The 25,640-nt window shown below is 43.3% G+C and overlaps 1 long non-coding RNA gene across 9 annotated transcripts in view; it reads left to right on the forward strand.

The window, feature by feature from the left end:
- Positions 1-4,007: 4,007 nt before the first annotated feature.
- The window catches only part of LOC102548095 (uncharacterized), an 86,452-nt gene continuing 64,819 nt past the window's right edge, over positions 4,008-25,640 (forward strand). The window contains exons 1-5 of one of the 9 annotated variants that reach the window (XR_010063235.1): positions 4,008-4,614; positions 4,938-5,114; positions 8,248-8,373; positions 12,887-13,011; positions 15,635-15,729. This is a non-coding gene — a long non-coding RNA (uncharacterized LOC102548095). Of the gene's footprint in view, positions 4,615-4,937; positions 5,115-8,247; positions 8,536-12,886; positions 13,012-15,634; positions 15,730-25,640 lie in introns of those variants that run through there. The other 8 variants (XR_005499650.2, XR_010063236.1, XR_590657.4 and 5 more) reach the window with 8 other exon arrangements.

The following is a 25,640-nucleotide window of genomic DNA, read 5'->3' on the forward strand; positions in this document are numbered from 1 at the left end:
TGTCCCACTATTCCACACTGTTCCTCAGTGACTGAAGACGGCTTCCAAAAATGCTTGAGCAATCCGCATATCTCTGAACTAATTGTACCATGCCCCAAGGCCACAGATTTGCAGAACAGCTCTCTTGGACAGTGAGTTCTGGTATTTTTGTTTAAAATCTCCCCGTCAAAGCTTACGGCCACACCTTGACTATATTACACAGAACTGTTTGCCTGTTTAACTCATATCATCACTTCCCTGGGAGGGGCTGGGGCCTATTTTTCATCTTGTGGGGAGGTGAAGAAACTGCTTAGTAAGTAAGTAATCAGTATCAAGGCAGCACAGCCATCCCTACAAATTATGACCCCCGCCAGGCTCTGAAGACAAAGAAGATGTTCAGTTGTGCAATTTTCCACTCTTCTAATAATAGTGCAGGTCAACTTAGTCCTAGCTCGATGTTATAATCCAAACAATATTTCAGTCCATGTGGAGTGAAGCTTAGGACTCACCCGGGCCACTGTGTTTGGAGACAAGCCATGGTGACTCTGACCGTTTTGACCTTCCCAGCATTTGTTTCCTGTCCCTCCTGTGCCTCATGACACATAGTCACAGAGCCATAGTAGCAATATTGTATTTTTCTTTTTCTTCTTGGCTCTTCTTAAGAAGGACCAGTTCAACTTACCAGGATAGACCTGTCAAAAGGTCATCTTGTTTGACAGCAGCTCTCTAATTCAAGTAGAGTAGAATCAAGTTTCTATCTCTTCTATTTAACTAGGAATTGGCATCTTTCTGTTCCCAAACCAAAGCGATGTGGCTTCTTTCCTGTGGAAAGAGTTATTATTGAGCTCTGCGTAGAACTCTGCAGATTTTGTTTCTTTATTTTTTTAATTAAGCGAGACACCGAGAAAATACAGCAATGTGTTTTTCTGATGACCAATTTCGAATTAAATTTTTTTCAAATCCTCAAGTATTACTATAATTCTTAATGTAAATACTAATAATATCTCTAAGCGGTGTAGTGTAGACTTCATCACATCTCTTTAGAAACAGCCTTTAATTTTATAATTTTATGTGTATGAGGGTTTGTGTCTATATATGTGTATGTATATGCATCATATATATGTCTGGTGCCTACGGAAACCAGAAAAGGGCCCTGGACTCTCTGGAGCTGGACTTATGGGTGCGTATGAGCTGCCATATGGGTGATCCAAACCCAATCTGGGTCCTCCGCAAAAGCAGCAGGAACTCAAGTATACCATACTACTTGTGTTTCCTTAAAACAAACAAACAAAAACAGCAACAACAACAAACGAAATTTCTGACCAAACAGAAGCATTTTTGTGAACTTAACTTGTTGATTTTGTTCTTCTTGTGGATTCTCTTACAGATAAATCACTTATATCTGGTCTTTTTTGAACATGGTCCTTATCCCCTTCATTACACTTTGTACTTAGAACTGTTTAATCATTGAATACTTTCAAGGTAAAATTATAAAACTTTGGCTTCTCATTCCAAGCCCCCCACAATTCTTTTTCTTCCCATTTTATTTTTCCATCCCTTTGTCCACCACCCATCTACTCATCCATCCATCCATCCATCCATCCATCCATCCATCCATCCATCCATCATCCATCCATCTTATCCATCCATCCATCCATCCATCCATCCATCCATCCATCCATCATCCATCCATCTTATCCATCCATCCATCCATCCATCCCATCCATCCATCCATCCATCCATCCATCCATCCATCCAATACAATTCATGCTGTACTTTGTGCAGAGGACGTACTGTGACCCAGACAGGCCTAGTCTCTCTCCTCACAGTTTGCTGACTGGTGAATGGCAGTGAGCTGGCATACCAAACTTGCTCACATGGTACAACATGCTCTGTGAGAGCAATAGCAGGGCCTCTCTGCAGAGGAAGGAGCATGTAGTTTGAATCTGACCTGGGAGTAAGAAGTTTTCTATTCTTCTATCACTTGGTGAGTGGGATAAGAGAAGGGAAGCCCTGGGGAGAGGTAGCATGCACATTTAGAACTGAAGAAAGGTAAAGCATCTGGAGGGTAGAGTGCGGTCGGGATGGGGCAGGGAAGATTAGGATCAGGAGGAAGAAACAAGAGCCTGATCCCACTGTGAGTTAGGGCTGTCAGTGAAACACCACAGTCAGGTTTTCAATGAGGGGGACTAACAAGATTCGTGTTTTAAAAAGCTTTATTCTTTGTGTCTTATGGGCAGTGGACAAGAGAGTGAGGGAAGCTAGAAATTCAGTGACAAGCTCCAATTTTACAAGAGACGATGGCACAGACCCGTAATGTGGCAGAAGAGACATGAGATGCGGGCAGATTAGAAGGACTTAGATGTAGTCTGGTCCCCAATGTGCCACATAATTCATTTTATGTATTTATGGGTTGAAATTCTTCTTATGTTGATGTCAGTTCTACCTGAAGCCTTTGACCCTCAACCAGAAGAACCTGCCTGAGCCCTTGCAAGATGCTTGCTCTGCACCTTTTGCTTCACCCAGAGAACGGACTTAGGCTTTGTTTTTTCATGCATCCTTGTCTGATGAAAGAAATGAACGACTGAGTGCTTCCCATCCTATCTGTGAAACAAACTCTAAAATTCTAAAAGCCTTTAGAATTTTTCCAATCAATGATCAAATGGGATCTTGTCTTAGTTCTGAAAATTCTCCAGTTGTTTGTTTGGTTTTTCAGGTCTACATTGTGAAGCTATTTAACCAATCTAAGGATTCATTCCATTCCACTGCTTATAAATATAGTTATTCATTTACTAAATATATTTATTCAAAGCCTTCTGTCTTACAGGCTAGATTCTTGATTTCTTTTTCTTTCTTATTATTTTTTTTGGCTTTCTCATACATATCATTGTGGATATCATGTTTTCAACATGATAATTAAGAGTACCAGAAGTTTTTTTTCCCCTGATATAAACACACGGTACTCAAATGAGCCATCTCAGGGAACAAGAATTAACAGAGGTACAGAACGGTTCCTTTGGCTCTCTAGGTGGAATGCTAGCCTTTAATAGTTGGCACAAGCCTCGCACAAAAGACCCAAATTTGAGTATTTGAGTGTCGGCTGGATCAAGTTAATCCTGCTCTGTTTTTTGAAACAGTTCCTGCTGTTTACGCAGTAGAAGCAGAACTAAACAGTACCAGATCCTCCTCCAAAGGCACTGCTCAGAAGAGCGAGGGACACAATGGAGGACCCTTAATGTAAAGAAACATTTTGGCTCTGCTTGTCATCTCCCTAGCTCTCAGCCTGCCCTCACCCGGGACCCCACCCTGCTGGAACCGGCCGAGGACTAACCCTGGCTGGCAGGGTTGCTTTTGAGTTCCAGGATCCTTCTAAACTGTGCTTGCTGTAAATGATTTTTATGCTAACATTGCATTGAAGTCCCTTTTTTGGCAAATGAATTGCCATATAAGATTAAAAATAATTTGGAGCGCAGGATTTCTACCAGGAATTGATCAAACAATGTACTGTCGTGAGCTGGTTCCAAATTCCTAATGCATCTATCTGCTTTATACAGGCCCTGCTTTATAGAGCTACAATCCCCTGTTTGTCCGAGTTCAGTCTGCCTGTGTGTTGGAAGAATTACACCCCTTTATTTCTGGCCTGGAGGGCTTCTTTCCAAGTTTTTTTGGGGGTGGGGGATCTCTCCAATAAGAAGTCACAGAAGCTTTAAATAATACGGTTGCTACAAGCATCCTTGTTGAACATTTAGCGAGCTATCCCGTTGCCTTTCCTGATCAAGGCAGATGTTAAACAGCCGCCTCCATGCTCCTGCCAGAGCAGCCATCTTGAGTTCAGACGCTTTTTCCGAGTTTCTCTTGAAAGTTCCCAATTAAACACATCTGGTTCCCAGCAGAAACCGGATGTCTTGTTTGTTTGTTTAATTATTTTTATCTGAAGTTGCATCACGATCCAGTGGGTCTTTTTGTAGAGAGTTTTAGGCTCATCTGGATGCTGTGCTTAGCCTTTAACTATGATCCTAGACACCCCCCCCCTCAAATTGACTGTGCCTGGTCTAAGGTTTGGTATTTCTTTATTTTATTTTTGTTACTGGATTTTTATATTCTTAGGTTATTTTAATGTGCAAGTAGCAAAATCTTAAGCAGATCTTGCTTAAAGGAAAGCGAGACTCATTGCCTTTTATAAATTGAAGAGTAGAGGTAAGTGCTGTGGCCTTCAGAATTCAAAGGGACCGTGGGACCCGTGTCCGTTTCTTGGCCCCGTTTCCTGGTGGTGGCAGCTTGGTCCCATCCATCACAGGCAATAGTGTACCACATCCTCTCAGTTTCAGGTCTTGCCAGAACAAAAACTCTTGAGTTTTCTTCTTAAGGTCTCCACGAAGAACGTGAACATAGCTGTCACTGTTTCGGAAGTGATCACTGTGGCTGGCGTCCGGAAGCAAGGGCAAAGAGTGATACACATAACTGGGAAGACACACCCATCTTAGTCCTTCCCTACATCATCAGCCGGGCTATTAGAGCAACTCGTTCTCCTTCATTCACCCTATAGAAGACCCAGGCTGGGGTGGAAGGGAGATCTGAGTTGTAAAGTCGTTTATAATATAGTCATCAGGGTCTCAATGAACAAGCACCACAGAGGTGGGTGTGATGCTTTTATACTCACTGGTGTTAATTTTTCTTTTCAGCTATATGGTATTTGTGCTCACTTTAAAAAACTTTTTTTTTTATTTTATGTGCATGAGTGTTTTACCTGCATGTATGTCTTGAACCATGTACATGCCTAGTACCTGTAGAGGGGTTGGATCCCCTGAAGTTAGAGATGACTGTGAACCGCCCTGTGGGTGCTGGGAAGTGAACTTCTGGTGCTCTTAACATCGGAGCCCTCTCTCCTGTCCCTCTGCTCAGTCTCATTCTTCACCTTTATCCTTGTTTTTCTTTTTACTTTACGCCGTATCTCAAAGACTCTATCAAGAAGTGTATCTGTCTCCAGAGAACTGTGCTTCTGGTCGTCTACTGACAAGGGGAAGAAGCTGAGGAGGTGATGTTACCAGAGCTACTTTGCTGGCATTGGTGAGGATTCCCAGGAAGGCTTCAGGGTGTTGCCATGCAGTCCAGAGGCTACTGTCCTCACGTTGAGAGTAAGTGTGCTTTTCACACGGCATGGGGGGGGGGTTGTTATTAAGTAAGATGCACGGAATGCTTTCAAGGCCAGCACTGTGGTATACTTCGCTGGATATCACTCTCGAGATGTGCTATGGATGGATCCCGTACCCTGGTACTAGAGCCTGGAAAATAAGGAGAAAGCAACAGACAGCCCGAAGCAATACAGGGTAGGCAAGAGCAGGCAGGAGCGGTACAGGTGACTCTGGTGCGCTTCAGGTCCTCTAGAAGGGTTGACACATTCTGCAGAAATCATTTTTTTTCATTAATTGGGTAAAGACATTGAAATATTTTGTTTGTTTCATGATCTTAAACTAAAAGCTTAGATAGCACCCTCCCCCCTTTCCCCCCAAAATATCTTAGGTTCCCAGTGATCAGAAACAATCCTCTTTGAGGACTGAATTGTTATCAGATATATAGAAAACTCAAGAAACCTTTGGTTCAGAGCAGGAAGTCTTGAGTGTGTGTTACTGGTTAGCAGGATACATTGCAGGCTATTTAGCAAAAGTCAGTCTCAGCTCCAAAGAGAAGCTTGAGTTTCGAAGACATTCTCAGAGCAGAGCACTCACAGAGAGAGCAAAAATACTTTGCAGCTTGTCTAAACTCGGAGAAGAAATTCAGTCTACCATGAGAAGAAACTCTTGTTGTCTTCAAATAAAAGGAAGAAAAGAAAGAAGGAAGAAAAGAGGAGAGAGAGAGGAGGGGGGCTAAGCAGAGAGATATAAAGAGATATAAAGACTCTCCATTTTCTAGTTTCCAGCTGTGTGATTAGTGACTCAGGGCTGGGCTCTGGCGCTGACTGATGTGATCTGGAAGTGTGCCCTGCCCAGCCGTGGCAACCCACTTCAGCACACACTAAAGGCAGTCAGTGTTAACCCAAGCACCCAGCCTCATGTCTGTCAGAATTTAAGCTAAGTATGGCATATGGGATTAGAGAGGGATCACAGAACCTCAGATGTTTCCAAGAAAAATGAATAATATAAGGTTAGGCCCTAGATGGTCTGATTCTCATTAATTCCTTCCTTCCACAATGGTGGGCGGGCGGCTGGGGCTGTGGCCTACACATGGGAAGCACACTCTGCTGGCGTTTTGTTCTATTCTCCAGGCCCCTCTTAGGCACCAGAAATATTCGTTTTCTGGCATGAGCAGGGATTTAGAGCTTCGGTGTCCAATTTGCTCTTTTGATGGTTTGAACAGCTGGCTGAACCCTTGACTGGAGCAATAGAAACCGGCTCTTGGATGGATTCTGTGGGGCTTAGCTCCCCAGCGCTGTAGCTTTAGTTTTGCTTCTCCGGTAGAGCACACCCAGCTGACTTCTTCCTCAGTTCTCCCGTCTTCAGCTGACCTGAACATGGTGGCCAGATGCAACTTCTCAAGTCCCCATTAAAATTGATGATCTTTACCTGTGGGACCAGAGTCAGCTCTGTGGCCAGTAGAGCCTCTGAACGTTTTCGTCTTGATAGACCATGACGTATCCCATCCCCACCGTACAAACACCGCCCTCACGTGCCTACACCCAGATCTTAGCCACCCCAGTGTCTCCAACCTGGCATGTTCCCTTTGTGCTTTTCCCCATCCACCTGTCCTTGCCAGGCACTTCCGGTTGCAAGGCACCTGTAACAGATCGTTCATCTCAGCAGGTAGCTGTATCCTGCCTCTCCCTTGTTTTACAGCATGTTTTCTTTTTCTTTTTCTTTTCTTTTTTTTTTAATTAACTTGAGTATTTCTTATTTACATTTCGAGTGTTATTCCCTTTCCCGGTTTCCGGGCCAACATCCCCCTAACCCCTCCCCTCCCCTTCTTTACGGGTGTTCCCCTCTCCATCCTCCCCCCATTGCCGCCCTCCCCCCAACAATCACGTTCACTGGGGGTTCAGTCTTAGCAGGACCCAGGGCTTCCCCTTCCACTGGTGCTCTTACTAGGATATTCATTGCTACCTATGAGGTCAGAGTCCAGGGTCAGTCCATGTATAGTCTTTAGGTAGTGGCTTAGTCCCTGGAAGCTCTGGTTGCTTGGCATTGTTGTTCATATGGGGTCTCGAGCCCCTTCAAGCTCTTCCAGTTCTTTCTCTGATTCCTTCAACGGGGGTCCTATTCTCAGTTCAGTGGTTTGCTGCTGGCATTCGCCTCTGTATTTGCTGTATTCTGGCTGTGTCTCTCAGGAGCGATCTACATCCGGCTCCTGTCGGTCTGCACTTCTTTGCTTCATCCGTCTTGTCTAATTGGGTGGCTGTATATGTATGGGCCACATGTGGGGCAGGCTCTGAATGGGTGTTCCTTCAGTCTCTGTTTTAATCTTTGCCTCTCCCTTCCCTGCCAAGGGTATTCTTTTTCCTCATTTAAAGAAGGAGTGAAGCATTCACATTTTGATCATCCGTCTTGAGTTTCATTTGTTCTAGGCATCTAGGGTAATTCAAGCATTTGGGCTAATAGCCACTTATCAATGAGTGCATACCGTGTGTGTTTTTCTGTGATTGGGTTAGCTCACTCAGGATGATATTTTCCAGTTCCAACCATTTGCCTACGAATTTCATAAAGTCGTTGTTTTTGATAGCTGAGTAATATTCCATTGTGTAGATGTACCACATTTTCTGTATCCATTCCTCTGTTGAAGGGCATCTGGGTTCTTTCCAGCTTCTGGCTATTAGAAATAAGGTACAGCATGTTTTCTTAACATGCTCACCTTGATGAAGCTGTGGATGTCTTCCTCCCTCTTGTGTCTCAGAGGGATGCACACATAACATGTATTTAATAATTATTCCTCAACTAAATCGAGCACGTTGCTAAATGGTATTGAGTGTCACTGAGTTGGTTTTTTTTTTTTTTTTTTTTTTGGAAATCTGAATAAAGGACAGGTTAGAAAATACCAACCCACTCCCATCCTTGCTCGTACCAAATCTGAATTTGATTTATTAGTAGGTCAATGTGCCCTGGATACCACTTACTCTAATCTATGCTGAAAAAGATAGTAGAACCAGTTTACAGCAACAGCTCTTTTCCAAGTGCTCACCCATCCTTTGCTTAGAAGCTGACAGTGACTTCCTCCTGGCATGCACATAAGTGACCCATGGCTCCTTTTATTTCTGTGGTCTTACGATTCTTCTCTCACCAGCTCCCACCAGAGATACATCTGCCTGATTTCTCCTCATCCTGCATCATTCATGAGGCAAGACCCAGCAACCTCTGCTCACAGGACTGCTTTCCTGTCTTGTAAAGACAACACCTCCATCTTCCGAAGGTTTGTGTTTAGTGCCTTTATGAAGGCCATGGAAAAGTGCCTTTTATAAAATTTCTATTGTGATCCCCCCCGGGGGGGGGGAACCAGCGATCTGACTTACCATTCACTGTCTGTGGCCTTTGAGATTAAAAATAAATTAAATAAATAAATGAGGCGAGCATATTCAAAGCATCGGCTGCACATCGATCGCTTCCAGCTTGTGTTACTTCCTCTTGAACCCTAATCCTATGATTGTTGGTATCTCCGTGCTATTGCTCTGAGGCCTGAGCCCACCCTTTAAGAAAATCTCCTCAGGGATGAGAAAGCCAGGAAGTAAGTGTGGCCACTGAGCTGAATTAGCACCCTGATGTCTTAGCACAGACTCCCACCACCTGCCTCTTGAGCAAGCTGGGATCCATCCAAGGTTCTAGGAGATCAAAGGCAGACCGAGAATGCCGACTTTTATGGGAGTCACATAGCATAAGCTCTCTAGTTGGAAGATTGATTCACAGTTGGGAGGTTGAAATCCCAGGGAGGGGACAGAGCTAATGGTAGCCATTCCCAAGTACCACACAAGCTGGGAGCACTCTCAGGCTTCATTCACTCTTGGATCCTCCTTGGTTTAAAAGGAGGTGAGTGCTGAGGGATTCCTGGTGGGCAGGGTGAAGATGTAGGGTGTGATTTGACCTAGGGGCTGCAAAGGATAAAGGTGGTTTCCTCTGTGCTTCCCTTATGCATGGATGGCACATGTGAGGAAGCATTTATGTGGGTGCCATACAGATGTCAAAAGAACATTAGCATTAGAAGAGCCAGGAGAGACCAGTTTTCTTTAGCTGAGAAACTGAGGACTAATAGCGATATACAAAAATCCATCTTGTATTTCTTATTCATGCTTTCATCTATTTGGTAAATAGCTATTTAATACTTACTCTCTGAAATCCCCATACATTTGTAAGAGAAGAGCTGAGAGCTGAAGTCAGAGTGTCTTATTCCTGGCCCAGTATTGTTTTCCTCCATGAAGTTTATTTAGCCAGTGTGTTCACTGGGCATGACCTAGCCATTTCTTGAGGACCTACTAATCACCTACTAAGACGAATGCATGTTATCTAATATAATTATCTAAGCCACTTCTTGTACCGTCCTGATAGATAAGTGTCATTATCTCTTCTTTATGATGAGGAAGCTGAGACCCAGAGAGGTCCAGGGAAAACTCTGTTGGGATCCTACAGTTAACAAGTGGCAGAATTACCATTCAGCTGAAGGTCTACAAAGTCTAGCCTCTTCATTGTGGTGCATTTGCTTCTCGAGTCCTCCCAGACTCCATAGGCCCCTCGTCTAGCAAGCCTTTGGGTGTGCACTCCCCACCTGGCATGTCCTTCTTCCTTTTACCTCTGTATTCTCACTTGTCCTTCAGGTCTCATCTTGATTAGCTCATGCTTCAGAATGTTTAAAGATGATGAAACTGGGCCATGAAGGTTCAGTTTAGCTGAGCTTGCTATTCCGAGAACCACCATCCCTTCAAACGTCTTTTATCGGGTCTGATTTTTACTAACAAGCCCGGGTCAGGTTGGCAAACAGTACCCCTCTAAAACCCTTTGTTACAGGCCCATCACAAAAAGAATTCAGCCTTTGACCTGCCCTCCGTTCTCTTGTCTTGAATAAACCACTACTTGCCTCGGAGGTGACTGTTTACTCTTATCTAGCCAGGGAGTGCGAGCACTGAGGAGTCAGATAATCCAAGGAGGGAAGAAGCTGCATTGCACGGATCAGTGGTTTTCAAGGAATTAGAATGAAATACATTTAATATAAATACTGTACTAAGCATAATGCAGTTTTCTTGCTGGTGTGTGCTGCTGGCTTTGTGCACAGTAATTATCACTTACCAGGAGCCAAGGCATTAAGGAACCAATGACGGAAAGCCACCAGTCAGTCACCTGCCAGGTGATTTTGACCAGTACTTTTCCATTTTGGAGCATTCTCTCTTCCTCTGTAAAACAAATGCGTTCTGTCAGCTTGGTCCCAGCACAGAGTACGTCCCCTAGGCCTGAATCTGCATCAGACATCACTAATCAACTGAGGTGCATTTTTCTTTGCTCCAGGCCAACCTCAGAACTCCGCCCCCTCAACTCAACCTCTCAGTAACTACTCTCAGTGGACTGGAGTAGGCATGTGAAATGTGACCCATTTTCTGTCACTGTATCATGGCCCCAGTTTTGAGAGGTGCCTGGGTTGGATGCTTATCCAGTAGAAAGCTGAGTGGTGGAGGGTTTGGAGTAGTGTCGTGTACTAAGTGTTTCCCCATTCCATTGAGACTTGCTTCCCTTCTCCATGTGATTGACACAATGACTGAAAACTATTCGAGAACCGTATGTGAATCCTGCGTTGGGGTAGAGGTGTCCAAGTGGATGGACAAGGAAGGTTGGGCAAGTTCAGCTTTGTGTCTGAGCTTGACATCAGGCTAACTTCTCTTTGATGCTGTCTAATAGAAATATTAAAGGAGATCAAGCTCATAGTTCGTATCCTAATTCCCCAAGCTGGACAATGGCTGGGGGTGGAGGCAAGGTGATCCAGAAAACTGCTGGTGGATTATTGACTCCTCGGTGTCAAGCACACTGCTGTAGTTATCTTTTAGATCCATACCCCAATTCCACACCTAACAGGCTACTTCACCTCTGACACATCCAACTGTGTTACTATACAGATGTTTTAAGAGCTCATCTGGAATACTGTTGCCGTTCTTCTTATTGTTGTAAAATCGCAGCTTAGCGCGATGTCTGATGAACAACATATGCTAATATGCATTGATCTGGTTTTATTTATTTTTGTTTCATGGTTTATTTTGTTCCAAGAAATTGAACCCATGCTACTTGAGTTCTGCATCATTCAGCTACAGCCCTAACCCTGAATGATTTTCATTGACAAATAACTATCAGATGTACCTGCCTTTGGAGGGACCCATCCGATTGAACAGAGAAATAGATACGGTAAAATTTGTCCACAAGACGCTCAGGGATAAATAGGTCAGAGTTAGTATAACGGCTCTGAAGACACTGGAAAGAGCTGGAGTCACATGCCCCAGGAGGAAGTGCTAGTTAGTTGGTTTAGAAGGGACCACCCCATGCCCCACCCTCAGCTTTGTTTCTTTGTGTTGCCCTGGCTGTCTTGGAACTTGATAAGTAGACCAGGCTGGCCTTGAACTCAGAGAACTGTCTGTCTCTCTCCCAAATGTGGGAATCAAAGTCATGAGCCACCACACCCAACTCTTGTTTGTATCTTTAAAATAGTCACTATACTTATTTGTTTGTTTTGTTTTGAGACAGGATCTCATGCTGCTGTGCTGCAGGTGTCCTGGCCCTTGCTACGTAGTTTAAGCTGGCCTTGGACATCTGGCAATCTGCCGGTCTCTAGTTCCAGAATGCTAGAATCCTAAGTGTGGGCTTCTATGCCTGGATTCCTTAGCATGAATTTTCAAAAAAGAAAACGAAATCCAATTTATAATCTGTCATGGTGGTGCATGCCTTTAATTCCAGCACTCCGGAGGCAGAAGCAGGTGAATCTTTGTGAGTTGGAGGCCAACCTGGTCTACAGAGTGAGTTCCAGGACAACCAGGGTTACACAGAGAAACCAAACCCTGTTTCAAAAAACTGAACAACAACAACAACAAGTAAACCCCAAAACCACCAAGACAAAAATTCCCCCAGATCAAAGCACAACCCCTCAACTTATAGTAAATTACTATAATTGCTCTACTAGTCTTAATTTCTTAGTGTATCTAATATGTAAATGAGATACTATCATCTAAATCTATGCATAGGAAAACATTATATATGTCTGATCATATGTGTGCATAAATAGATTAGGTACCATCTCTAATTTTAGTCACCCATGGAGAATCTTGGGACATTCCCCTTGGGCATATAATTACCAGTCGTGGGGAAGCTTAATTTCTTCAAATTCCAGAAGTGATAGACAAAGATATATTTTCCTTAGGGAAATTCACTAACCTACATAGCATAGAACTAAAGTTCCTCTTTGTCAAAGATAGAGGTAGCTCAGCATCTCCCATTAGGCTGGGTAATTTTTTGGCCAATTTTTTTCTCCTATAAAAATTAGTATACATTATATTACTAATATAATATATTACATTAACTATATATACTAATATAATGTGTTGGTATATATTACATTATATATTAATAAGTATATACATATGTATACACATATATAGTCACACATACACACATATACAGATATACAAATTTATACATCATGTATTAGTATACAAAATAATGGATTTCATTATGGCACACATAGTTCATTTCAATCACATTCACCATCCTGTTACCTTCTCTTGTCCCCTTCCCAATTCCCACTGATCCTCTCCCCCCACCTTTCCTATTTTCAGATCGTGTGTGTGTGTGTGTGTGTGTGTGTGTGTGTGTGTGTGTGTGTGTAACTGAGTTTAATAAGAGTCAATTATGAGAGCATGTATGAGCAAGGAGTTATTTCTAGACTCATGGACAACTTACCACAGGTACTCCACTGAGGAAAATGTCTCTACATCCCCCATCATTCGTTAACTGCTCAAAGAGGGGTAGTGGGGCCTCAAGAGTCCAGCCTTGCTCTACGCCATGATGCTTCCGGCTCCATCTTGTTCAGGTAATCGCAGCTGCTGTAAGTTCAATGGCCGTGTCAGAGCACTCAGTGCTCTATGCCACTTTGCTCATTTTTCTGGTTTTCATGTCCTTCGGATATTGTCCCTGAACCCTGGGTTGGGGTGGGGGGTGATAGACATGTCCCATCCAGGGCTAAGCACTCAGCACTCACTTTCTTTGTCCTTTGACTGCTTTTGTGCCTCTGCAGTAAATGCCACCTTGTGCACAAAGAAATTCTGACTAAAGTTGACAGCAGCCCTAATCTGCAGGTATAAACAGAAATATTTAGAGGGCAGTTTGGTGGACTTAAGGAGTTCATTTAGTAAAGCAATAGTAATATCTTAAAGGGAATTCTAAAGTTTCCCACTTTTGGAAGCATATTCTCAATATACTCATATATACTTTTATATAAATACTCACTCACTTCTTTCTTTCTTTCTTTCTTTCTTTCTTTCTTTCTTTCTTTCTTCTCTCTCTCTCTCTCTCTCTTTCTTTCTTTCTTTCTTTCTTTCCTCCCTTCTTTCTTTCTTTCTTTCTTTCTTTCAGTGTCTCACTATATAGCCTTAACTGTCATGGAACCTGTTACATAGCCCAGGCTAGCCTCAAATTCAGAGAGATGTGCTTATCTCTCCCTTCCTGCTGCTGGGATCAAAGGTGTAAGCCACCACAGCCATATGGAAGCACGTTTTTATTTCATTGCTTCTTCAAACACTGTGAGTCAAGCTTAAGGGACTATCACCCAAGTATGATTAGTGGGAAACCAAGACCTAGGAAGGATATGTCTCTTGCCTAAGGGGGCACAACTTCTGGGCTAGAGCTTGAGTTAGACTTCAGGGTCACAATGTCTCCTGCCTCTCCTTCTCTCCAGACACTTATCCATATTTTAGACTTCCCAGTAGTTTCTTTCCGAACAGCATCAAGGAAAAGCAGTTTTAGCGACTCAATGAGTTGGTAAGAAACTTTTATTGTGCGCACATCCTTATGCCCTATGTCAAACATGTGACTCGTGTTGTAGCCACAAGAAAACGATGTGGAAATGAGAGCACGGATATTCCCACAAATGGTATCTGGGACATATGTGGGGTGTGACTGTGGACAGAGATGGAGGAGCAGCATGGGATACTTAATAAAACACACAGGACAGAACTGGGCTTTTAGTTGAAGCACGATCTCCAATTTGCTGCCAACTAAAATAAACAAGTAGGAAACAGGCCAAACCACTGTGAGACATGCCTCTCCAAGACGTGAACATAATGTGAAAGCAGGAATTTAGATACTGCTTTGTAAAAAACAGCTACAGGAAGCCATGCTTCCATGGAGACATGACATGCAGGCTTTCATTCTGCCATGGCATAGTTCTGTGGGAACCGTTATCAAACACTGCCCCACTTCTCCTGGGGACCAGGGTATGTGATAGATCTGTTCTCCTGGCTGCACACTACCAGGACCTATGTCAGCATCCCGAGATGCCGTATCTACATGTCCGAAAGCCTGTGCTGCTATACAAGTCTTGGCTTCTCTGTCTTGTCAAAAGGTGTCTCCTGTTTGATGAGAGGTAGCATTTTACACGACCGCGGAAACAATATCCCTTCTCACATGGGTTCTCTGTAGAATAGTGATTTTAAATTCATCAGCCTCTGCCATTGCACACACACTTGTACACACACACTCACACACACACATATCCACCCTACACACACACTCACACACACACACACACACCACATACAGGCACAGACAGAGATACAGACACACACACACATCTACCACACCATGCACACACATACATACACACCACATACAGACACAGATGACACACACACACACATATATTTACACACACACATCCACCACACACACACCCACAGAACATACACACACACACATATATATTTACACACACACACACACATCCACCACACACACACCCACAGAACACACACACATACACACACACATATCCACCCTACACACACACTCACACACACACCACATACAGGCACAGACAGAGATACAGACACACACACACACATCTACCACACCATGCACACACATACATACACACCACATACAGACACAGATGACACACACACACACACATATATTTACACACACACACACATCCACCACACACACACCCACAGAACACACACACACATACACACACACACACACACACACACACACACACGCTCGATGACAGAGTTTTCACGTGGAAGGAGATCCTTTTTACCAGCAGCTTTGTCCGTTGGCTTGGCGTTAGTTGCTAGAAAACTGAGCTAATTTTATTGTCTATTTTAGCCTCACAATTTAGGGATTTTAGCGATTCCATGAATAAAAGCATCCATTTTTTTATCTCTTTTTTATTTTAACATATCATTAAAATAATAACTGAAAACATTGGTCGAGCCTTTCTTTTCTGCCAAAAACCCAAACTGGTATGTTACAACCATTATCTCATCTAATCTCCCAACGACTCCCATGAGATCAAGCATATCATTATCGTCATTTACAGATTTAGAGGCCCCACTCTTGGTGAGGATAAAGGACGCCGAGGTCATCCAGAAGGTATCCTTTTGGAGACACCAATCGCTAAATTGCCATTGATTTGCTCCATGTTAAAACAGGCACTATGTGGGCTGGAGGAAATGCTCAGTGGATAAAAGAGCTGGCTGGGGAAACGTGAGGACTGGCGTTCGTACCCCTAGAACCCATGTACCGGGTGAGTAGAACAACCTGCCTGTAATCCCAGCATTAGGGACAATGAAGCAGCAGAAGGAAGCTCGGCTAGTCAGACAAGCTGGAATTTGTGGCCTTTGGGTTCTGGGAGAGACCCTGTCTCAATAAATAAAGGACAATTGAGAACAACTCCTGATGTCAATTTTGGGCCTGCAGTTGTACATGTGTGCACCCCCACCTCCCCACACACCAAGAATCATGTGACCAGGATATTAATGGAGTGATGAATATAAGAATATTTGTGTCGCTGTCACCATTGTAGGTTCCTGTGAGGAATGGTGGCATGCACTTCCTGACATTTTCACGGGCCACTTCTTACATATACAGCTACGATAACAAAAGACAAAACCCGAGTTTAATCTTCACATAACAGATCCTACAATGATACACTACTCTCAGAAACCTGTGGAGAAGAATTCTGCAAGGTTCTTTCCTATTTAGCTGGCGAATCAAAGGAATTGCAGTTTCAGTAATATTGTTCTCTGTTTAATTTCTCACTCATGCAACAGTAGTTATAGCTTAACACAACTAATCTAGGGTTTCTATGTTGTACAGTTTTATAAGTAACTATTTGGCTAAATAAAATTAAATGCAACGATTTAACTCAAACACCGAGAGGTTATATCGGACTAAAGGGTGGTCCTTTAAAACTAAACGCTTATACTGTTGTCCTGGTCTTTTCACCTCAGTAAGACTTCATAAATGTTATCATTAAATGTGTTTTATATATGTTTACAAGTAAAGAGACAGAAAATTTGCCCTATTTAAAAAATGTGGGGGTTTGGTAATGGTTTCGGGGATAAGGTGTTTGCTGAGCACTGTGAAGGTCTGAGTTTGGATCGTTGGTTCCCGTCTAAAAGCCAAACGTAGTGGTGAAGATCTGTAACCCAGCTGGGGAAGGAGGCAATGGCAGGGATAGGTGGACCCTGGGCAAGCAAGCTAGCTTATATGTCAACTCCTTCACATATGTGTGTGCGCGTGCGCATACACACACACACACACTCACACACACACACACACTCACACACACACACACACACTCATACACACACACATTGTTGAACCAAGTTGTGTGCAGTTTTTCTAACTTTAAAAGATATTTATTTCATTGTTGTGTGGGCATGTGTGTGCACATATGCACATACTCGTGAGTGTATCTATGTGTACCTGTGAGTACAGGAAGCTCCATAGGTCAGAAGAGGCATTGTATCCCCTGGATCGGGATTGTAAGTGGTCATACCTCTGGGTTCCAGGATCTCTGCAAGAACAGTAAGTCTCCCAACTGCTGCATGGTCTCTTCGGCTCAATTTCCCTAACCTTTAAACTGTGAAGTTTCACTTCGAGACTTGCTTAGGGGCATAAAAATTGGGAACATTCGCTCATTGCCAGACATTACTATCTAAGATATTTGTGCAATTCAATGCCAAGGACATCCAAATAGACAATTTTAGCTCATTATCTACTTCTGGTTCATGAAAAAAAAATGTGGTTATAAAATGTTAGTTTCAATCTCCAGCAAGTAGCTAAGCTTTGCGATATTAACCCTTGTAATTGATGCTTATCCTAACTGACCATGCGTCTCTGGATACAGTTGGAGGATTTCAGTTATCTAAGACTCAGGAAGTCTCTGCTTCAGCTGGGCCTTCAAATCATGTTTTCAGAACACAAAGAACATTTGATAAAGTTGGAGAGAAATATTTTTCAAAACTATGTCACCAGGCAGCTTGGGAGCAATTTCACAGAACCATCCTCCAGGGTATGAATTTAACCTTTGATCTCTGAAATGAAGGTCAACCAATTTGTTTTTACTTGAGATATCTTATAATCAATTCGATGTCTGCGTAAATCAGTTCCCAGAGAAGAGGCTGTGTTTGCGGATAAATGATGCTTTTCACCCTCCCAGTTTTAGTCATTTAACCCTCTCGTCTCTGAATTAAAGTCCACTGCTCTTCTTAACCTTTTTCTTTTCTTTTGTGTGTGGTAGAAAAAAAGGCATCTAACTTAAAATACAGCATTTTAGGAGGAGAAAACACTAGACCATTGTCCAAAGGATAAAACTAAAACCAAACCCAAAACCTGATGTTTTAGTTATTTTTCCTTTCTAAAAGACAGATATACAAAATATATTGTTTGTTAAATTTTTACTTTTATTGTTTTTTAATTTGTCAGTACACCTGAAGTGTTTCTGGCAGTCATCAACACTTATGTCCTGGTTAGCAAAGGATAGAATATAAACTAAACAAAAAACACAGACTGTGTTTATAAATAAAACTTTATTGGTACACGACTATGCCCATTCTTTCAGATATTATCCCTGTCTTCTAGTTGCTGACTAGTTGCAATAGGATGTGCACTCCACAAAGCATAGCAGTTTCTCTTCAACTCTTTACAGAAAATGCCAGCTCCAGGTTTTAACCAAAAGAGGCTTGGAGAGGTTTTGGAAAGAAATCCTTACTCCATACACTGTGATGGCTTGCAGCTAAAGGAAAGCATAGATTAATTTGAACCCAAATATTCATTTGTAGGAAGAGTCTTAGAGTGGCATCAAGAAGATGGAAGGAGGGGCTGGGGACTTAGCTCAGTGGTAGAGCGCTTGCCTAGGAAGCGCAAGGCCCTGGGTTCGGTCCCCAGCTCCGAAAAAGAAGAACCAAAAAAAAAAAAAAAAAAAAGATGGAAGGAATAACTATTTGGGAGGCATTGTAGTGACTGTAGCGAGACAAATAACTAAATTTATTCCTCGGATTTTGTAACAGCCTATCTAATAAAAATATGCCCCAGTGGAGATGGACCCCGAATTCTCAGCTAATGTTGGCCACTGGGGAATACAGGCTTTCTCTGCAACAGATGTGTGGCTTAAAGTTCACCAGGAGTGCACTGCAGAGAGAGCACAGCACATCTTGTTCTGTCAGGGGATCAGCACTGGCCTGTAAATAGAATAACTAATTTAGTTACAGGACGTAGGCAAACTGTGGGGGTTGGGGGGAGGAGAGGAGTGCTAGGACCGAGGGCGGGACTCAGTTTAACTGTTTCTGGGTAAGGGTCTACTTCTTAAATAAGGAGAAAAGTCAAACGCGGTTTGGATCAGTCTTCTCCAGTCATCCTGGATGGCTAGCTGCCAGCCATCCAACCTACAAAGGTGCTCACTGCAAATGCATTTAGTTCAGGCATGGATGCTCAACATACCTTAAAATTGCCCCACATGAAGTTCTACCCTTCCCTTATCTTAGGCATGAAGTGCCCGCACTGACGACCATACACTTCCCCAATCTCCCTCTCCGACTCACACTTTTGAGTGTTCTTCCTGGATTTTTATTTCTCCCTTAGAAGAAAAGCACATATTCTACTTTTTATGGGACATTGCTTTATCAGGGTAAGGGAGACAACTCAGTTGGTAAAGTTCTTGGTGTGCATACATGAAGGCCCGAGTTCAAACCCCAGCACCCACGTAAAAAGCTAGGTGTGGTGGTGAGTACTTGAGAGGCCAGGGCTGGGGAGGGTGAGGCAGACTGATTCCCAGGGCTTGTTGAGCAGACCCTCTAGCCTACTGGGAATCTCAGATCCTAGGTATGGATGTTGTCTCAAGAGCCAGGTGGATGGCTCTGGAGGAATGACACTTGAGATTGACCTCTGGCCACCACATGCATACACACACACACACACACACACACACACACACACACACACACACACACACACACAAACCAAAACTATTGTTTTATTATCTTAAAGACTTTCTTTCACACTGGCTCTTTCCAAATGTAATTAAATATAGAATGGAAAAGAAATATTTTTTCCTCAACTCTACTATTCTCTTTTGCCATGTTCCAAGCTTTGATGTTTGTTGGCAAGGGTAGGACTAAGTTGTGCTGCGATAAAAAATGATTTTTATACCTCATGATATGTTCACTGGACCACAGGCCCAGGGACCCTCTTTGAGAATTTCTTATCCATTCTGTGCGTGTTCCAATTGTTGGGTTTTCTCATCTAAATGCAGGCTCTCCTCCTGAACCACTGTGGGAGTCAGGAAGAAGGATGAGGACAGCGGAGAGGGGGAGGAGAAGGGAGAAGAGGAGGAGGAGAAAAGAAGTAGGGGGAGGAAAAGGACAATGGAGGAGAAGAGCAGAGGAAGGAGAAACGGAGAGAAAGAAGAGATTCAAGATTCAAGCACAGGCTTTTCACCACTTTGGTCTAGAAAGACTGCAAATGTATAACTGAACGGTAGCATGGCCTCTCCTCAAATGCAGGGGCCTTGAGAAACGGCATCTGACTCTTACCTGGAGGATGAATGATCGGCATTGGAGATGGAGCCTCGCGTAATTCAACTTCCCACCTTTGAGTTTTCTCCATGTCACCTACCTTCCTGTCAGTTCCTCTATTTTACAACGGGAGCCCTTGTCACCACCTGAAAGTGCCTTTGGTTTCATTTTTGTCTAGTATCATGGTGTCTTGGGGGTTGGTTATCTAGCCCTGTTTTCTCTGATCCTTCAGTTTTGATTCCTTTGTAAAACCTGACCCAGATGTTATCATTGATCTCTCTGAATTGCCCTCTTGGTCTGTGCTGTGTTAGGTAGGCGGCACCTAAGACCTGCCCGTTAATGGCTTGGTGTCTAGTCTTTATGCTAAGAGAAGGTAGTGAAACCTCTGAGGGGGCAGGTGAATGGCTTTAGGCTATTAAGGGCGTGCCCTTAATGCCCTTAAAAGGATTGTCTTCCCTTTTTGTCTTTTCTCTCTCTGGCCACGGGGTTGATGGTTTTACTCCCCTCTGATGTGGTAGGCATGCTACAGAATGGCAACCAAATGAGGCAACTGGTTGATCCGAGCCTGAGCCCTCCTAAACAATGATCCAGAGTAAACTCTTCTGCTCAGAAGTGGAGCGGCTCAGGCGCCTGTTACAGGGAAGCCTTCCTCCCTCCATTTATGCTTCTTTTCCCAGAATCCTTCACTAACTTCTCTTACCCTCCTTCCTGCTAATATAGATGGTCAGGCAGACCAGGCTGTTCTCTCACTTCTCCATGTGCTCTTTCTGTGAAGCTCCAGCCTTCAGTGCGAGCATCCAGCACCCAAATGTTCAGCCAACCCACCCATCCATCGCTTTCCCCAGATCTAGGATTAAACTTTGCTTTACTGAGTTTCTACTTTGTTTTTAAAATGAATATGAATACATACTCTCTGAGAAGCAGACCTTCTTTTGACCTAGCCATTTCAGTTAATGGAACTGCCTGGGAACACTCTGGACCAAAGTGAAGAGTACTCTGGCTTAAGTGGACTAAAAACATAAATTCATTACATCTAGTGGCAAGAAGGGTGCATCAGTTCTGCTTGCAAATGCGTCTCTCGGCCCTGAGTTCGCTTCTCTAGTTACAAGAACTCTGCCCATTCTTAGAGACAAGCTGACTCCTCTCAGCCCCGGCTATGTGGCAGCACCATTCTGATGCCCACTGGGACTATTTCAATGGCTACTCATCAGAGATAAAGGATATCCTAATATTATTAGTAAAGGCTGAAAAATCATCTATGCAAAATGGTTGGGACTGGAAATAATTTTGACTTCACTTTTAAATTTGATAGTATTTGTACATCTATGCAAATATCTGAACTGTAAACTTTATATCTATCTATATTTAAGATATTTGGGGAATGAGATCTAATTATAAACGAAAAGATTTATACAACTCTTGTCAGCTCTCTGTCCTTGTGATGAAATTCTTGAGACAATCCCACTTGGCTCCTAGTCCCAAAGATTTTTCTTGGTTCTATTGTTTCTGGGCCTTGGGTGAAGAGTAGCATCGTGCCAAGGAGTTAGTGGTGGAGCAAGCCTGCCTGCTTCTCAGTAGCCAAGGAAGGAGGTGGGTGGTGGTGAGAGAGAGAGAGAGATGGAGGGGGGGAGGTGAGGAGAGGAGGAGGAGGAGGAAGAGGAGGAGGAAGAAGAGGAGGAAGAGGAGGAAGAGGAGGAGGAAGAGGAGGAGGAGGAAGTAAGGAAAAGAGGAGGTAGGGAGAAAGGGAAGGAAGGAGAGATGGGAGAATACCTTCAAGGATTCATGTCCAGTGATTCACTTCCTTCGAGGCATACACGTCTCCACCACCTCACAAAAGCCATTTCAGTTCTGACTCCTTCAGTGGGTGAATTCGCTGGTGAAGGTAGAGCCCTCCAGATCCATCACCCAGAGAGGCTTGACCTTTGAAAACTGCCCTGGGGCCTAAGTTTCAACTTAGGAGCTTTGGGGAGACATTTTGGATCCAAACCATAACAAATTAAAACATATCGTCTGAAGGGAGCTTAACTCAATATTATTTTGTGTGACTGTTCTGATGGCAATCCATCAAAATAAAATCAGGTGTTAAATTTTCCACTGTGGCATCATGCCAGTCCCCAAAGTGTTTCCAGATTTTGGATTTTAAGATTAGAGATGCTCAGCCAGTGTTTCTGACGAGGAGACTGAGGCCAAGTGCGTTGCCAGGGTGACACAGCAACCAAGAGGCAAAGGCAGTGTTTCTCCTCCTGACAGTCTGACTCCTATCTGCTTCCTGAAGCCGTTTCTGATCCCTCCTCCCTGACGCCATTTTTGCCCATAACCTTCAACCTCATCCCAGCCTGCTCTGGCTTTGAACTATGCACTGTTGTCTTGCTATCTCCTCAGACTTCTCATGGACGGCTGTAAAGTCTTACAATCATCCTCTTCCTCTCTGGTCCATTCCAGCTCATATGCAGCTTCCCTTTCTTACATCCCACCCACCAGAGCTTCTTTGTGGTACTCATTGGCAGAATGGTTCCTGAGCGTCCGCTGGGGTGAGAAAATTAAAAGCAAGAATCAGAAAGAAAATTGAACTCAGAAGACAGAGAGGCCTGAGCATGAATTCTAGCTTATGTGCCCACCTGAGCCAGCTGGGGGAATTTACTTAACCTAGATATTCATAAGTTTTTCCTACACATAATCTCTTTCCACTCGAGAGAAACTTTTGTAACACTTTTATATGAAACAGACACACAAATCAAGCATTTATAAATGATAATTCATAAAGAAATTTATTTAAAAAATTCCTTGGATGCACCTAATTTTATTTATTAAAGGGGAAAGTAAATTTGCATACTAATGGGATAGATTTATTTTTACATAAAGAATTAAGTCTTGGTTTAATGTTTGATACTGCAGGATATAGAGCAGCCACATTGTTTTTCGGAGTTGATTGATATTTTGATTTTATAATCATCAACGCTGAGAATGTCACTTTGCATAAACACACAGTACAAAACAGCAGAAGTATGTTTAGGAACATGTTAGAGATTCTTGGAAATTCTACCGTCATTCCAAGCCAAAATTCATCTAATGGTGTGTGTTTGTGTGTGTGTGTGTGTGTGTGTGTGTGTAACTTAAGCCAGCAGCTCAAACTGCATTTTTTAAAACTAAATATTCTAATACAATACAAAGATACACTAACTTGATACATATTGAGGCAGGGTGTTAAATATTAAAGAACATTTAAAGTATTTTTATTTTAAATAATATTGAGAATAAATTCAAAAGTGAGATTAAGTCTTTTCCTTTCTGTAACTAAGCCATCATGTTGCTGTAAGAGCAAATGGGGTTGTATGCACAGTACAAAACACTGCGATTCATAAATGTGTAACAGTCTTACATATGAGCTGAGGGATGTCAGGCACCATTCACTGTTGCTGTGTGGTGTGTGAACATGCTCAGTGAAAAGCACTCAGATCGAGGCTGCCGTGAAGTCACATGGTATAGCATGGGTAGCCTATGCCTGAGACACCTCGGATTCATTATGCATTTGGTTCTGCAAGTTGAGTTGTTATGAGTTCAGAAAACCTTTCAGTGTTGCCATGTTTACTGTTACCTCCACCTTCAGTTATGTGACTCTATGTGGAGATCATAATTCACAGTTTACGATGCTGAAACTGGATCCATCCACGAGAAGCTGAACTGTGTCCCCTCGAAATTCATATGCAGAAGTCCCAGAATCGTAAGCACCTAATTATGTAGCTGTATTTGTAAGGCCATACAGGAAATTGAGTTTAGATGAGGTCCCTACTTGTGCCCCAAGCACAGCATCTTATCTCCTCCAAGGAGGCATTCAGACTCACGTATGGTCATGTGAAGGCACCAGAAACCAGGTAGAAGGGATACAGAAGATCTACCCAACCCACCTTTACCTGTTAACTGTAATTTCTGATTTCCACTTTCAGAGACTGTGGGGAAACAAAGCTCTGTTGTTTATAGAATCCAGCCTATGGTATATTTTTATGGAAGCCTTTGGTAATGGAGCCTCAGTTCCCTCTTCTGTATAATGGGTGTGTGGAGTGATCCCATGACTATAAATTATTAACAGGGTGGCAGGCACTCCTCTGTACAGCAATCATCAACAGAATATTCTATTTCCTAAAGGTGACACTTTAGAGTAGCAGTGCTGCCCTTGGTAATAGTTTAAGGCCAACCCCTCTAACCACTGGGAAATGAGCAAGCTGAGACCAGCTTAGAGCGACAGGAGCTACAAAGGGCAGATTCGAAGACCAAGGCACTGGCAAGACACCAAGTGATTGACAGCCATTGAGATATGTCACACTGATCAGCAAATGGCAGGAAAACCTATACAAGCAGTGAAGCGAAGGGTGGCACGCATGTGACCTGCCACCTGGCACTGTTGGGACAGATCAAGGAGCTGGAGAGACCCCACAGGACCTCATGCTTCTGCCTCCTTGTGCTTGGTCTCCTTTCCTCCCCCTTCTGTTCTTGAGTAGATTCATGTTTGTGTTCATAAGTAACCTGTAGTGGTTCCAAGACTCCCCTTTCCTTGCTCAGGTCAGAGGGTTAAGTTGAAAGTTTTTGAATCTCTTGAGTGAGACCTGGGGTTTATCTCTCCTGGTGCCACCTGCCTACCTCTACACCCATTTTAATCCAGGGATCTGATTGCCATAGGCTTGGAGCGTCAGATCTGAGGGGATCAGTGTAACTTCTAGGAGGAGACTGTCCTTGTCAGCTTAAAATGTTAACTTGACAGAGCCTAGGGTCACCAGAAAAGGGAATCTCAACCAAGGGATTTCCCAGATTAGATTGGCTGGTGGTTTTGTCTAATTGGGGATTATCTTGATTGTTAATTGGTCATGAGCCAAACCATTGTGGGCTGCACCATTCGCTAGACAGGCAGTCCTGAGTTGTTTAAGAAAACTGGCTCCGTATGAGCCAGCAAGCGGCATTCCTCCATAGTTTCTGCTTAAGATCCCTGCTTTAAATTCTTGCTCTGGCTTTCTGTATTCTATATCCTATAAGCTGAAATGAACTCTTCCCTCAAGTTGCCTTTTGTTGGTATGTTTTATCATACAAACAGAGACAAAACTAGACTGTTTGGTGGCTAGATAGCAGGTCCACACAGATGGCCACCACACCCATGTTGACAAGTAGGTAATTAGAGACAGAAACCCAAGAAACACGCCCCCCCATCCCCCCACCCCCGTTCTCTGATCATTGACTGTAGAATCAATTATCTGCATAGCAGCTGAAATGAAAAAGGAACAGAGCCCTTAAGGAGAGATGAAATCATTTTCCAATCAAGGGGTCCCTCCTTGCTGTTCCTGGACTTGATACTCTTATAGAACCCATGTTCCTACATGTGGTGGTTTGAATAAGAATGGCCCACATAGGTTCATATATTTGAATGCTTGGTCATCAGGGAGTGGTGCTACTTTAGAGGGATTTAGGAGGTGTGGCCCTGCTTTGGAGTAGGTGTAACCTTGCTAGGAGCAGATGTGGCTTTGTGGGGAGTAGGTGTGGCCTTGTAGAGGGAAGTGAGTCACTGGGAGTGGGCTTTGAGATTTCAAAAGCCCAAGCCAGGCCCAGTATCTGTCTCTTCCTGCTGCCTGCAGATCCAGTCGTAGGACTTTCA

Source organism: Rattus norvegicus, chromosome 1 (genome assembly GCF_036323735.1).
Source record: "Rattus norvegicus strain BN/NHsdMcwi chromosome 1, GRCr8, whole genome shotgun sequence".
In the NCBI taxonomy this organism is placed as follows: Eukaryota; Metazoa; Chordata; class Mammalia; order Rodentia; family Muridae; genus Rattus; species Rattus norvegicus.